At 38.6% G+C, this 13157-nt stretch overlaps 1 long non-coding RNA gene across 3 annotated transcripts in view; it reads right to left on the reverse strand.

Moving 5' to 3' along the window:
• The window catches only part of LOC134350848 (uncharacterized), a 265808-nt gene that overhangs the window by 188747 nt on the left and 63904 nt on the right, over positions 1-13157 (reverse strand). The window contains exon 4 of one of the 3 annotated variants that reach the window (XR_010018997.1): positions 4350-8508. The exons of the other annotated variants lie outside the window; for them this stretch is intronic. This is a non-coding gene — a long non-coding RNA (uncharacterized LOC134350848). Of the gene's footprint in view, positions 1-4349; positions 8509-13157 lie in introns of those variants that run through there. 3 annotated transcript variants of the gene reach the window in all.

A 13157-nucleotide genomic window follows, 5' to 3' on the forward strand; every position in this document is an offset into this window, starting at 1 on the left:
AAGATTTAAACAATGTTGAATGGCCCGAGGCCAAAGGACGTGTCACAGTTGTGGTCCTTTTTTTTGGATTTGACAATCACTATAACATAGAAACATAGAAACATAGAAAATAGGTGCAGGAGTAGGCCATTCGGCCCTTCGAGCCTGCACCGCCATTCAGTATGATCATGGCTGATCATCCAACTCAGAACCCTGTACCAGCCTTCCCTCCATACCCGCTGATCCCTTTAGCCACAAGGGCCATATCTAACTCCCTCTTAAATATAGCCAATGAACTGGCCTCAACTGTTTACTGTGGCAGAGAATTCCACAGATTCACCACTCTCTGTGTGAAGAAGTTTTTCCTCATCTTGGTCCTAAAAGGCTTCCCCTTTATCCTCAAACTGTGACCCCTCGTTCTGGACTTCCCCAACATTGGGAACAATCTTCCTGCATCTAGCCTGTCCAATCCCTTTAGGATTTTATACGTTTCAGTAAGATCCCCCCTCAATCTTCTAAATTCCAACGAGTATAAGCCCAGTTCATCCAGTCTTTCTTCATATGAAAGTCCTGCCATCCCAGGAATCAATCTGGTGAACCTTCTTTGTACTCGCTCTATGGCAAGAATGTCTTTCCTCAGATTAGGGGACCAAAACTGCACACAATACTCCAGGTGTGGTCTCACCAAGGCCTTGTACAACTGCAGTAGTATCTCCCTGGTCCTATACTCGAGTCCTCTTGCTATAAATGCCAACATACCATTCGTCTTTTTCACTGCCTGCTGTACCTGCATGCCCACTTTCAATGACTGGTGTATAATGACACCCAGGTCTCGTTGCACCTCCCCTTTTCCTAATCGGCCACCATTCAGATAATAATCTGTTTTCCTGTTTTTGCCATCGAAGTGGATAACCTCACATTTATCCTCATTAAATTGCATCTGCCATGAATTTGCCCACTCACCTAACCTATCCAAGTCACCCTGCATCCTCTTAGCATCCTCCTCACAGCTAACACTGCCGCCCAGCTTCGTGTCATCCGCAAACTTGGAGATGCTGCATTTAATTCCCTCATCTAAATCATTAATATATATTGTAAACAACTGGGGTCCCGGCACTGAGCCTTGCGGTACCCCACTAGTCACTGCCTGCCATTCTGAAAAGGTCCCGTTTATTCCCACTCTTTGCTTCCTGTCTGCCAACCAATTCTCTATCCACATCAATACCTTACCCCCAATACCATGTGCTTTAAGTTTGCACACTAATCTCCTGTGTGGGACCTTGTCAAAAGCCTTTTGAAAATCCAAATATACCACATCCACTGGTTCTCCCCTATCCACTCTACTAGTTACATCCTCAAAAAATTCTATGAGATTCGTCAGACATGATTTTCCTTTCACAAATCCATGCTGACTTTGTCCAATGATTTCGCCACTTTCCAAATGTGCTGTTATCACATCTTTGATAACTGACTCTAGCATTTTCCCCATCACCGATGTTAGGCTAACCAGTCCATAATTCCCCAGTTTCTCTCTCCCTCCTATTTTAAAAAGTGGGGTTACATTAGCCACCCTCCAATCCTCAGGAGCTAGTCCAGAATCTAAAGTGTTTTGAAAAATTATCACTAATGCATCCACTATTTCTTGGCTACTTCCTTAAGCACTCTGGGATGCAGACCATCTGGCCCTGGGGATTTATCTGCCTTTAATCCCTTCAATTTACCTAACACCACTTCCCTACTAACATGTATTTCCCTCAGTTCCTCCATCTCACTGGACCCTCTGTCCCCGACTACTTTCGGAAGATTATTTATGTCCTCCTTAGTGAAGACAGAACCAAAGTAGTTATTCAATTGGTCTGCCATGTCCTTGCTCCCCTCAACTACCTGATATGCCAGGTTGTTCAGTGTGGAACGTATTGATACGCTCGGGAGATCAGTATGGAATGTATTGATATGCTTGGGAGATCAGTGCAGAATGTATTGATATGCAAGGGAGATCAGTGTCAAAATGTATTGATATGACAGGGAGATCAGTGTGGAATGTATTGATATGCTTGGCAGTTCAGTGTCAAACTTATTGATATGCTAAGGGCATCAGTGTGGAATGTATTGGTATGCAAGGGAGATGAGTGTGGAATGTACTGTTATGCCAGGAAGATCAGTGTGGATTGTATTGACACACAAGTGTGATTGGTGTAGAAAGTATTGATATGCTAGGGAGATCAGTGTCAAATATATTGATACGCCAGGGAGTTCAGTGTGGAATATATTGATATGCTATTGATATCAGTGTCGAATGTATTAATATGCGAGGGAGATCAGTGTGGAATGTATTGATATGACTGGTAGATCAGTGTTGACCGTATTAATATACTGGGGAGATCAGTATAGAATATATTGATATCCTAGGGAGATCAGTGTGGAATGTAGTGGTATGCCAGGGAGATCTGTGTCGACTATATTGACATGTGAGGGGGATCAGTGTGGAATGTACTGATATCCCTGGGAACTGAGTGTGGAATATACTGATGTGCGAGGAAGATCAGTGTGGAATGTATTGATATGAAAGGAGTTCAGTGTCGAATATATTGATATGCTTGGGAGATCAGTGTAGAACATACTGACATGCAAAGGAGATCAGTGTAGAATGTACTTATATGCGCGGGTGATCACTGTCGAATTTATTGATATGCGTTTTGATCTGGCTTTAGAACCCTTAGCCATAGCCTTTTCAGAATCTGATGATATCACTGGTATTCTAAGGAGAGGCACTATCCACGATGTTTCACTTTACGCTGATGATCTATTGCTCTTTATTTCTAATGTTGAGACTTCGTTATCCCATGTGCTTTCTTTACTCTCCTGTTTTAGCCAGTTCTCAGCTTATAAACTGAATTTACATAAGTGAACTTTTTCCTTTGAATAATTGGATATCAACTACATTTGTATTAAAATGAATATTTTACCTAAATTTATATATCGTTCTTCAAGCATGTCGTGTTTTTATCCCTAAATCTTCTTTTGATTCTCTTTGACAAGGTTCCACATGGAAGGTTAGTTAGGAAGGTTCAATCGTTAGATATTAATATCGAAGTAGTAAAATGGATTCAGCAGTGGCTGGATGGGAGACGCCAGAGAGTAGTGGTGGATAACAGTGTGTCAGATTGGAGGACGGTGTGCAGTGGTGTGCCTCAGGGATCTGTACTGGGTCCAATGTTGTTTGTCATATACATTAATGATCTAGATGATGGGGTGGTAAATTGGATTAGTAAATATGCAGATGATACTAAGATAGGTGGCATTGTGTATAATGAAGTAGGTTTTCAAATCTTGCAGAGAGATTTAGGCCAGTTAGAAGAGTGGGCTGAAAGATGGCCGATGGAGTTTAATGCTGAAAAATGTGAGGTGCTACATTTTGGTAGGACTAATCAAAAGAGGACATACATGGTAAATGGTAAGGCATTGAAGAATGCAGTAGAACAGAGGGATCTAGGAATAATGGTGCATTGTTCCCTGAAGGTGGAATCTCATGTGGATAGGATGGTGAAGAAAGCTTCTGGTATGCTGGCCTTTATTAATCAGAGCATTGAGTATAGGAGTTGGGATGTAATGTTGAAATTGTATAAGGCATTGGTAAGGCCAAATTTGGAGTATTGTGTAGAGTTCTAGTCACCGAATTATAGGAAAGATGTCAATAAAATTGAGAGAGTACAGAGAAGATTTACTAAAATGTTGCCTGGGTTTCATCTCCGAAGTTACAGAGAAAGGTTTATTCTTTGGAGCGTAGAAGGCTGAGGGGGGACTTGATAGAGATGTTTAAAATTATGAAGGGGATTGATAGAGTTGACGTGGATAGGCTTTTTCCATTGAGAATGGGGGAGATTCAAACAAGAGGACATGAGTTGAGAGTTAAAGGGCGAAAGTTTAGGGGTAACATGAGGGGGAACTTCTTTACTCAGAGAGTGGTGGCTGTGTGGAACGAGCTTCCAGCAGAAGTGGTTGAGGCAGGTTCGATGCTGTCATTTAAAGTTAAATTGGATATATATATGGACAGGAAGGGAATGGAGGGTTATGGAACGAGTGCAGGTCAGTGGGACTAGGTGAGAGTAAGAGTTTGGCATGGACTAGAAGGGCCGAGATGGGCTGTTTCCATGCTGTAATTGTTACATTGTTGTTATATGTTATATGATTCTATTATATCATCGTATATATGGAAAAATAAGCATTCTAGACTAAATAAAATCCATCCTCAAAAAGCTAAAAAGAATGGAGGGCTAGCTTTACCAAACTTCAGGTTCTATTATTGGGCAGTTAATTTACATAATCTTACATTCTGGTTATATTACATTAATCATTATATTGTCCGATGTGGGTTCCTTTATCCCTGAGTAAGTTAACTGACTCTTTGGTCATTAAACATACTATGAGAATTTGAGTAGAATTCCAAAAATACTTTGGCTTATTGAGATTTTCTCTTTCTTGTCCCATTTTTTTCTAATTATTTTTAAAAATTTGCTATGATAGATGTGGCTTTTAAAGGATGGGATCGATTAAGTATTAAATGCTTCCAGGACTTGTTTGTGGAGGGAAGTCTCCTTTTGTTCGAGCAACAGTCAGCTAAATATAGCTTACTCAAAACTCACTTTTTTTGATACTTACAAATAAAAGACATGTTACGGTCTCAAATATGTATATTTCCTAAAAGTCCTGAAAAGAATCTACTAGAAGTAATTTTTAATTTGAAGCCTTTTTATAATGGATCTATATCTAATATTGATAATATGTTGCTGAGACTGAGAAGAGTTCCTTGAGATAAATTAAAAATCTTTGGGAACAAAACTTACAGACTTGTAGTTCTGAGGAAACTGGGAATGAAATTTTTGAATTGGTTAACACTTCAACGTTATGTGCTCACCACTCTCTCCTACAGTTGAATGTGGTCCATAGGGCCCACATGACCAAGGATAAGTTGTCTTGCTTTTATTTGGATATATCTCCTTACTGTGATAAATGTAATAATGGAGAAGCTTCACACATCCATGATTTGGACATGCCAGAATCTGGAAAAATATTGGAAAGAAGTATTTCAAACCTTCTCGGTACTTTTTAAAGTAAATTTTAAGCCTAATCCTTTGACTGATTTATTTGGTATTTTTGGAGAAAAGGATATTATTTTGGAGGAATCTGATTTGTACATTTTGGCTTTTACTTCTCTGATACCTAAGAGGGTGCTTTTGCTTAAATGGAAAGATGCGGTCCCACCCAGTCAAGTTCAATGGCTGCATGATGTGATGTCATGTTTAAATCTAGAGAAGATTCGGTGTTCAATTTCTGAATCTAATCAAGATTTTCAAACGTTGTGGGACCTTTTTTGAACTATTTTCAAAACCTTTGATTTGCCATTCAAGCACAGATGATGTCTAATAATATACTTTGTTTTACTTTTTTTTCTTCTTTACTAATCAGCTTCAGTCTTGATGGTGAGTTAGATTTTTTTTCCAGAAAATAAATTTACTATATTTCAGTATTATGAATTAATCAATTTGTATGAATATAGAGTAAGGAGTTTTCATGTACGATTCAGTATGATGCATTTGATATACTTCTTTTTTCTTCAACTCTGTATTCTCCTATATAGAAAATTAATAAAAATATTGAAAAAGGAATGTACTGTTATGCCAGGGAGATTTGTCTGTAATGTATTGATATGCTCGGGAAATCAAGTGGAATGTACTGATTTGCTAGAGAGATCAGTGTCGAATGTATTGATATGCAAGGGAGATCAGTGTGGAATGTATTGATATGCTAGGGAAATCAGTGTGGAATGTAGTTCTATGCCAGGGAAATCAGTATCGACTGTTTTGACATGCTAGGGAGATCAGTGTGGAATGTATTGATATGCTATTGATATCAGTGTCGAATGTATTGATATGCTAGGGAGACCAGTGTGGAATGTACTGATATGCAAAGGAGATCAGTGTTGAATGTATTGATATGCTTGCTAGATTAGTGTTGAATTTATTGATATGCTAGGGAGTTCAGTGTCGAACTTATTGGTATGCTAGGAGGATCAGTGTGGAATGTATTCATATGCAAGGGAGATGAGCGTGGAATGTACTGTTATAGGACTTGCTTGCTGGTCGATGATGGAGTAACAGGTCTTTCCTAGTGCTCTTAGTTTGCTTCCTCTTTTGTTTCCATCCTTGTGAAATATTACTGTTAAACGTGTTGTTATCTTACTATGGATACCAAAGCAGTTTTGGAATCCATTAAGGGCTTGCTTCAAAATCTTTCTACAGACTCACAAAAGCTTACCGAGGAGTTTCTTCAGTTCAGAAAAGAAGTGTCGGCCGATTCACAACAAATCAGCTTTGAAGTTAAACAAATAGGTACAAAACTGGGTGTTATTCAAGAAACTTTAATCGAGCATGATAGGAGGATAAAAGAGCATGATGAGATTATAATGATACTGGATAAGGAAACTGATGATCTGCAAAAGCTGTAAGAAAAACTATCCATGTCCAATGGAAAACTGAGACAGAAGATTATTGATTCGGAAAATAGATCTAGGAGAAGCAACTTATGAATCTTGGGTCTTAAAGAGTTAACGGAAGGAGATAATCCTGAGGAATTCTTTGCAAACTTTCTGATGGAATTATTCCCTGATATTGGATTAGATTAGGTTAGATTATGAAGACACGCAGTCCTCTTTTATTGTCATTTAGTAATGCATGCATTAAGAAATGATACAATATTCCTCCAGTGTGATATCACAGAAACACAGGACAGACAAAGACCGAAAAACTAACAAAAAACCACATAATTATAACATATAGTTACAACAGTGCAACAACACCATAACTTGATGAAGAACAGTCCATGGGCACAGTAAAAAAGTTCAAAGTCTCTCGAAAGTCCCACATCTCACGCAGACGGGAGAAGGAAGAAAACTCTCCCTGCCATGCCCGACCACAGTCCGACTCTGAGTCATCCGAAAACTTCGAGCCTTCAACCAGCCTTCTGACACCGAGTACTGAGCACCATCTCTGCCAAATGCTTCAACCCCAGCCTTGGTCACCAGCAGCAGGCAAAGCCAGGGATTTTGGGGTCTTCCCTTCGGAGATTCTTGATCGCACAGTCAGATATTATACAGTCTTTGCCTTAGATTGATCGTGTTCACAGATCGCCTAATTATAGATCGACTTCAGAATCAAGACCAAGATCGGTCATGAGATGCTTTCATGAATTTCAAACAAAGGACCTTTAGATTCGTGAATCCCGTTGGAAAAGTGTGATTGACAAGAGTAAGAAGATTCATATTGTTGAACATTTCTCATCGGAAGTTATGGAAGAATGTGCTAAGTTAAAAAAAAGTTATGGCAGAACTTAATAGTAAAAACTTCAAGCTTTCTCTTCACTATCTGGCTCGGCTGAGAATTACAATGCACGATGGCCTAAAGAAATGGTTTCTTATGAACGAAGAGGCTCAGAAATTTTTAGACTTAGAAATATAACTGTTTAATATTTTTAGTATGAATAATTGCTTCTTTTGCTTGGTAAAACTGTATAAGCTTATTTTTTACTGCATTTTGCTTTGTCTTGGTAGGAACAGTAATCAACCTTGAATTCTTTGGAGCAGTTCCAGCAGGCTTTTCTGGGGGGATGATATTATTGGGGGTAGGCATCGGCTGCCTTTTGGCCAATTTTCTCTCTTTGGGAGGAGGGAAGGGGATGGGGAGTTTTTTTCTTGAAGCTGTTTTAGAAATTTAGTCAACTCTGTTGCCGAGTTACCATATCTCAAGGTTTATTGTTTGGGTTTAATATACACTCTTCTGATTGTTACTTTAACCTTTCTTATAAATAGTTTTAAAATGGATCAAAGTACTAATTTACTTAGTTTTAACGTGAAAGGGCTAAATCACCCTGTGAAAAGAAATAAAATTTTTGCCTATATTAAAAAACTTAAGGTACCAATTGTTTTTCTTCAAGAAACTCGTGTAGGTAAATATGACAATTCACACCTTTTTAATCAATGCGGCAAGTCTCATTTCCATTCTTCGTTGCAGGCCACAGCCAGAGGCGTTTTGATCCTTATAGATAATAAAGTTTCCTTTGTTCAACATAAAGTAATTTCTGATACTAATAGGCATTTTGTTATAGTATCAGGGAAGCTAGGTAACAAATTAATGGTATTTACCAATGTGTATGCTCCAAATATAGATGACCCAGGCTTCTTTGAGCGTTTTTTTTCCATTTTTGCCAGATCTGAGTCTGTACCCATTGGTGATGGGAGGAGACTTTAATTGTTGTTTAGATCCAGCTTTAGATCATTCATCTTCTAAACTAGTGATACCAAATAAATCAGCTGTTTTTATTAAATCTTTTCTACTGAAACGTGGTATCGTTGATGTTTGGCGTTTTTTTTCATCCAGTAGACAGGGAATATTTGTTTTTCTCTCATGTCCATCATACATATTCCAGAATTGATTATTTTTTTACTGATAGTCAAATGATTCCATTAGTTCGATCCTGTGCATATAAAGAGATTGTAGTCTCAGATCATGCTCCTGTGCTCTTACCTTTAAATCTCCCTGGCCTTCTTCAAACAAACAGGTCTTGGCATTTTAATCTAACTTTGTTATCTGATAAAGATTTTCAAAAGTTTATGGAGACAAATTACTTTTTTTTTGAAGAGAATACGTTAGAGGAGACTTCTAGTCTTATCAGATGGGATGCCTTTAAGGTGTATACTAAAGGATAAATTATTTCTTATACTGCAAGTATTAAGTAAAAAGCTAATAAAGAGAGAAATGATTTAGCTAACCAATTGAAACAATTAGACCAACAGTATGCCTTGGTTCCAGATCCTGCTTTATATAAAAGGCATGTTGAAATTAAAACTAAATATGATCTCCTTTTAATTTATCCAATTGAAACTCAACTCCTAAAAGATAAAAGTCAATTTTATATTCATGGAGACAAAACAGGTAAATTATTGTCTAATCAAAATAAAACCTTTATAGCTAAACAGCAGATTAAAGAAATACATACAGCTAACGGTGATAGGCCAACTGATCGTTTAAAAATAAATGATACTTTTACAGAATTTTATTCTAGACTCTATAGCTCTGACTCTCCTAAGAATAACACTGTAATAAACAATTATTTAGACCAATTAAACCCCAATCTCTGTTGACAACAGAAAGCAGTTGGAACGACCTATTTCTTTTGAGGAAATTGTCAAGGCTGTGCGCTCATTGCACTCAAGGAAAGCAATGGGTCCAGATGGACTTTCTGGAGAGTTTTATAAGACCTTTGCCGCACTGCTTATACCTCATTTTATGTTCCAATTTTTTGGATTCATTCAAGTTGGGCAGGCTGCCTCAATCTTTCTATGAGCCTTCCATTTTGCTTATGCTCAAAAAGAATAAGGATCCAATTGAATGCTCTTCCTATAGACCAATTTCTTTACTTAATGTTGATACTAAGATTCTATCTAAAGTTCTGGCCCATAGGACTGAAAATATTTAACCATCTGTTATTTCTGATAATCAGACTGGATTTATCAAAAATCGATATTCTCATTTTAATATTCGTCATTTATTAGATGTTATCTAAGGAGATATTGGAATGTGTGGTATCCCTAGATGCTGAGAAGGCTTTTGACAAAGCTGAATGGAATTATTTATTTAAAATTTTAGAAAAATTCAATTTTGGACCTGATTTCATTCAATAGATTAAATTACTTTATTGAGCTCCTTCTGCAAGGGTTATTACTAATTCTCAGAACTCCAAACTATTTAAGCTTCAACGTGGCACCAGACAAGGCTGTCCGTTGAGTCCTTTGCTTTTTGATCTGGCTTTAGAACCCTTAGCCATAGCCTTTCGAGAATCTAATGATATCACTGGTATTTTAAGGAGAGGCACTATCCACAAAGTATCGCTTTATGGTGATGTTCTATTGCTCTTTATTTCTAAATATAGCTTACCCAAAACTCACTTTTTTCGATACCTATAAGTAAGAGATATTTTACAGTCTCAAATATGTACATTTCCTAAAAGTTCTGAAGAATCTACCAGAAGTAATTTTTAATTTGAAACCTTTTTATAATGGATCTATATCTAATATTTATAATATGTTGCTGGGAATGAGAAGAGTTCCTTTAGATAAAATTAAAAATCTTTGGGAACAACACTTACAGACTTCAATTTCTGAGGAAACTTGGAATGAAATTTTTAAATTGGTTAATACTTCATCGTTATGTGTTCACCACTCTCTCCTACAATTTAAAGTGGTTCATAGGGCCTGCATGACCAAGGATAAGTTGTCTCATTTTTATTTGGATATATCTCTGTATTGTGATAAATGTAACAATGGAGAAGCTTCACTCATCCATATGTTTTGGACATGCCCAAATTTGGAAAAATATTGGAAAGAAGTATTTCAAACCTTTTTGGTACTTTTTAAAGTAAATTTTAACCCTAATCCTTTGACTGATTTATTTGGTATTGTTGGAGGAAAGGATATTATTTTGGAGAAATCTGATTTGCACAATTTGGCTTTTATTTCTCTGATGGTTAGGAGGGTACTCTTGCTTAAATGGAAAGATGCGGTCCCACCCAGTCACATTCAATGGCTGCGTGATGTGATGTCATTTTTAAATTTAGAGAAGATTTGGTGTTCAATTTCTGAATTATAATCATTGTGGGGACCTTTTATGAACTATTTTCAAAACCTTTAATTTGGCATTAAAACACAGATGATGGTTAAAAATGTGCTTTCTTTTCTTATTTCTTATTTACTAATCACCTTTGGTCTTGGTCGTGGGTTACATGTTTTTTTTTCCAGAAAATAAATTTACTATATTTCAATATTACGAATTAATCATTTTGTATGAATATAGAGTAAGAAGTTTGTATGTGCAATTCAGTATAATGTATTTGATATACTTCTATTTTCTTCAACTCTGTATTCTCCTATATAGAAAATTAATAAAACTATTGAAAAAGGAATGTACTGTTATGCTAGGGAGATTTATGTGTCATGTATTGATATGCTCGGGAAATCAAGTGGAATGCACTGATTTGCTAGAGAGATCAGTGTCGAATGTATTGATATGCCATAGAGATCAGTGTGGAATGAACTGATGTGCTCAGGTGATTTGTGTCGAATGTATTGATATGCCAGGTGTGACGGGGTCCTGAATTACCCATATGAACTGCGCTTTTGAAAAGAGAGAGACAGAGTTATTTAACACCAACATCTTTTTTTTAAGAGAGAGAGAGAGAGACAAAGACAGATTTGGATGATGTTATGGGCTTTCTGCAGCATGTTTACATTTCTACAAGGATGCTAGCTGCCTGGAACTTCTTACAGAGAAGGGAGGAGCTGTTTGAGTGACAATTGGTATTCAGCACGGTGAGATAAATAGAAAGTCAGACGATAAACGGACAGACACATGGTTTTGGACACTGAATGAGCTTTGTTGTGCCCACAGAAAAAGTGGGTTTTGGAGGATCGATCAAGTGGATCGATCAGTGGCTCTCGCAGTGTGAAGAGGGTGTGACCGGTGGGGAGTTACTAGTGTGTCCAACCCTCGCTTGGGTTGATAATTCCACAACAGAAGAACGGTCCCCATTGTTGTGGTCACAGTCGGTGACTTCTAAAGAATTTCGGAGGACAACGGGAAGATCGACGGCGTCAGCTCACCTGAAGGCTCAAATCTCTCCCTCTCTCTCTCTCCATCACGATTCAACTCAATACCACGAACTAAACTGAACCTTACTCATCATCGTAAGGCTGTATCTATTTACCCCTAGACTTGAAGAAGCTTGATTTTCATATATTTCCACACACACACACACACACACACACACACACACATATATATATACATACATACATACACATATACATTCATTGCTAACCTGTTTTATATATCTGATTTTATATTACTGTATTACATAGTTACTAATAAATAATATTAGTTAATAGCAATACTGGGCTCCAAAGTCTTTTCCATTTCTGCTGGTTCTTTAACCTGTCCCAGGGTATGTGACACAGGGAGATCAGTGTGGAATGTACTGATATGCTATGGAGATCAGTGTGGATCAGCGCCAGGTGCGCCGAGCTGCAGCTCCTAAGAGACTGCGTTAGGGAACTGGAACTGCAGCTCAATGACGTTCGTCTGGTCAGGGAGAGTGAGGAGTTGATAGAGATGAGTTACAGGCAGGTGGTCACACCGGGGCCACGGGAGACAGACAAGTGGGTCACAGTTAGGAGGGGGAAGGGGAAGGGTCAGGTACTAGAGAATATCCCGGTGGCTATGCCCCTTGACAATAAGTACTCCTGTTTCAGTACTGTTGGGAGGGACAGCTTACTTGGGAGAAGCAACAGTGGCCATGCCTCTGGCACAGAGTCTGGCCCTATAGCTCAGAAGGGTACGGAAAGGAAGAGGAGGGCAGTAGTAATAGGGGACTCGATAGTTAGGGGGTCAGATAGGCAATTCTGTGGACGCAGTCAGGAGACCTGGATGGTAGTTTGCCTCCCTGGTGCCAGGGTCCGGGATGTTTCTGATTGCGTCCTAGAGATCCTGAAGTGGGAGGGAGATGAGCCAGAGGTCGTGGTACATATAGGTACCAATGACATAGGTTGAAAAAGGGAAGAGGTCCTGAAAGGAGCATAAAGGGAGTTAGGAAGGGAGTTGAGAAGAAGGATCACAAAGGTAGTAATCTCGGGATTACTGCCTGTGCCACGTGACAGTAAGAGTAGGAATGGAATGAGGTGGAGGATAAATGCGTGGCTGAGGGATTGGAGCAGAGGGCAGGGACTCAAGTTTTTGGATCATTGGGACCTCTTTTGGCGCAGGTGTGACCTGTACAAAAAGGACGGGTTGCACTTGAATCCCAGGGGGACCAAAATCCTGGCAGGTAGATTTGCGAAGGCTACTGGGGAGACTTTAAACTAGAATGGTTGGGGGGTGGGAATCAAATTGAAGAGACTAGGAGAGAGGAGGTTAGTTCACAAATAGAGAAAGCTAGTAGTCAGTGTGTGAGGGAGGTTAGGCAGGGGACAGAGAATGGGAGCACTCAGACTAAAGATGTAGGGGAGAAGGAAGAAAAAGATAACAGAAGTTGTTTGCTCCATTAAGGATAAACAGAGAGTAAGAGGTGGAGAG

The sequence above is a fragment of the Mobula hypostoma genome, chromosome 8 (assembly GCF_963921235.1).
Source record: "Mobula hypostoma chromosome 8, sMobHyp1.1, whole genome shotgun sequence".
Taxonomy (NCBI): Eukaryota; Metazoa; Chordata; class Chondrichthyes; order Myliobatiformes; family Myliobatidae; genus Mobula; species Mobula hypostoma.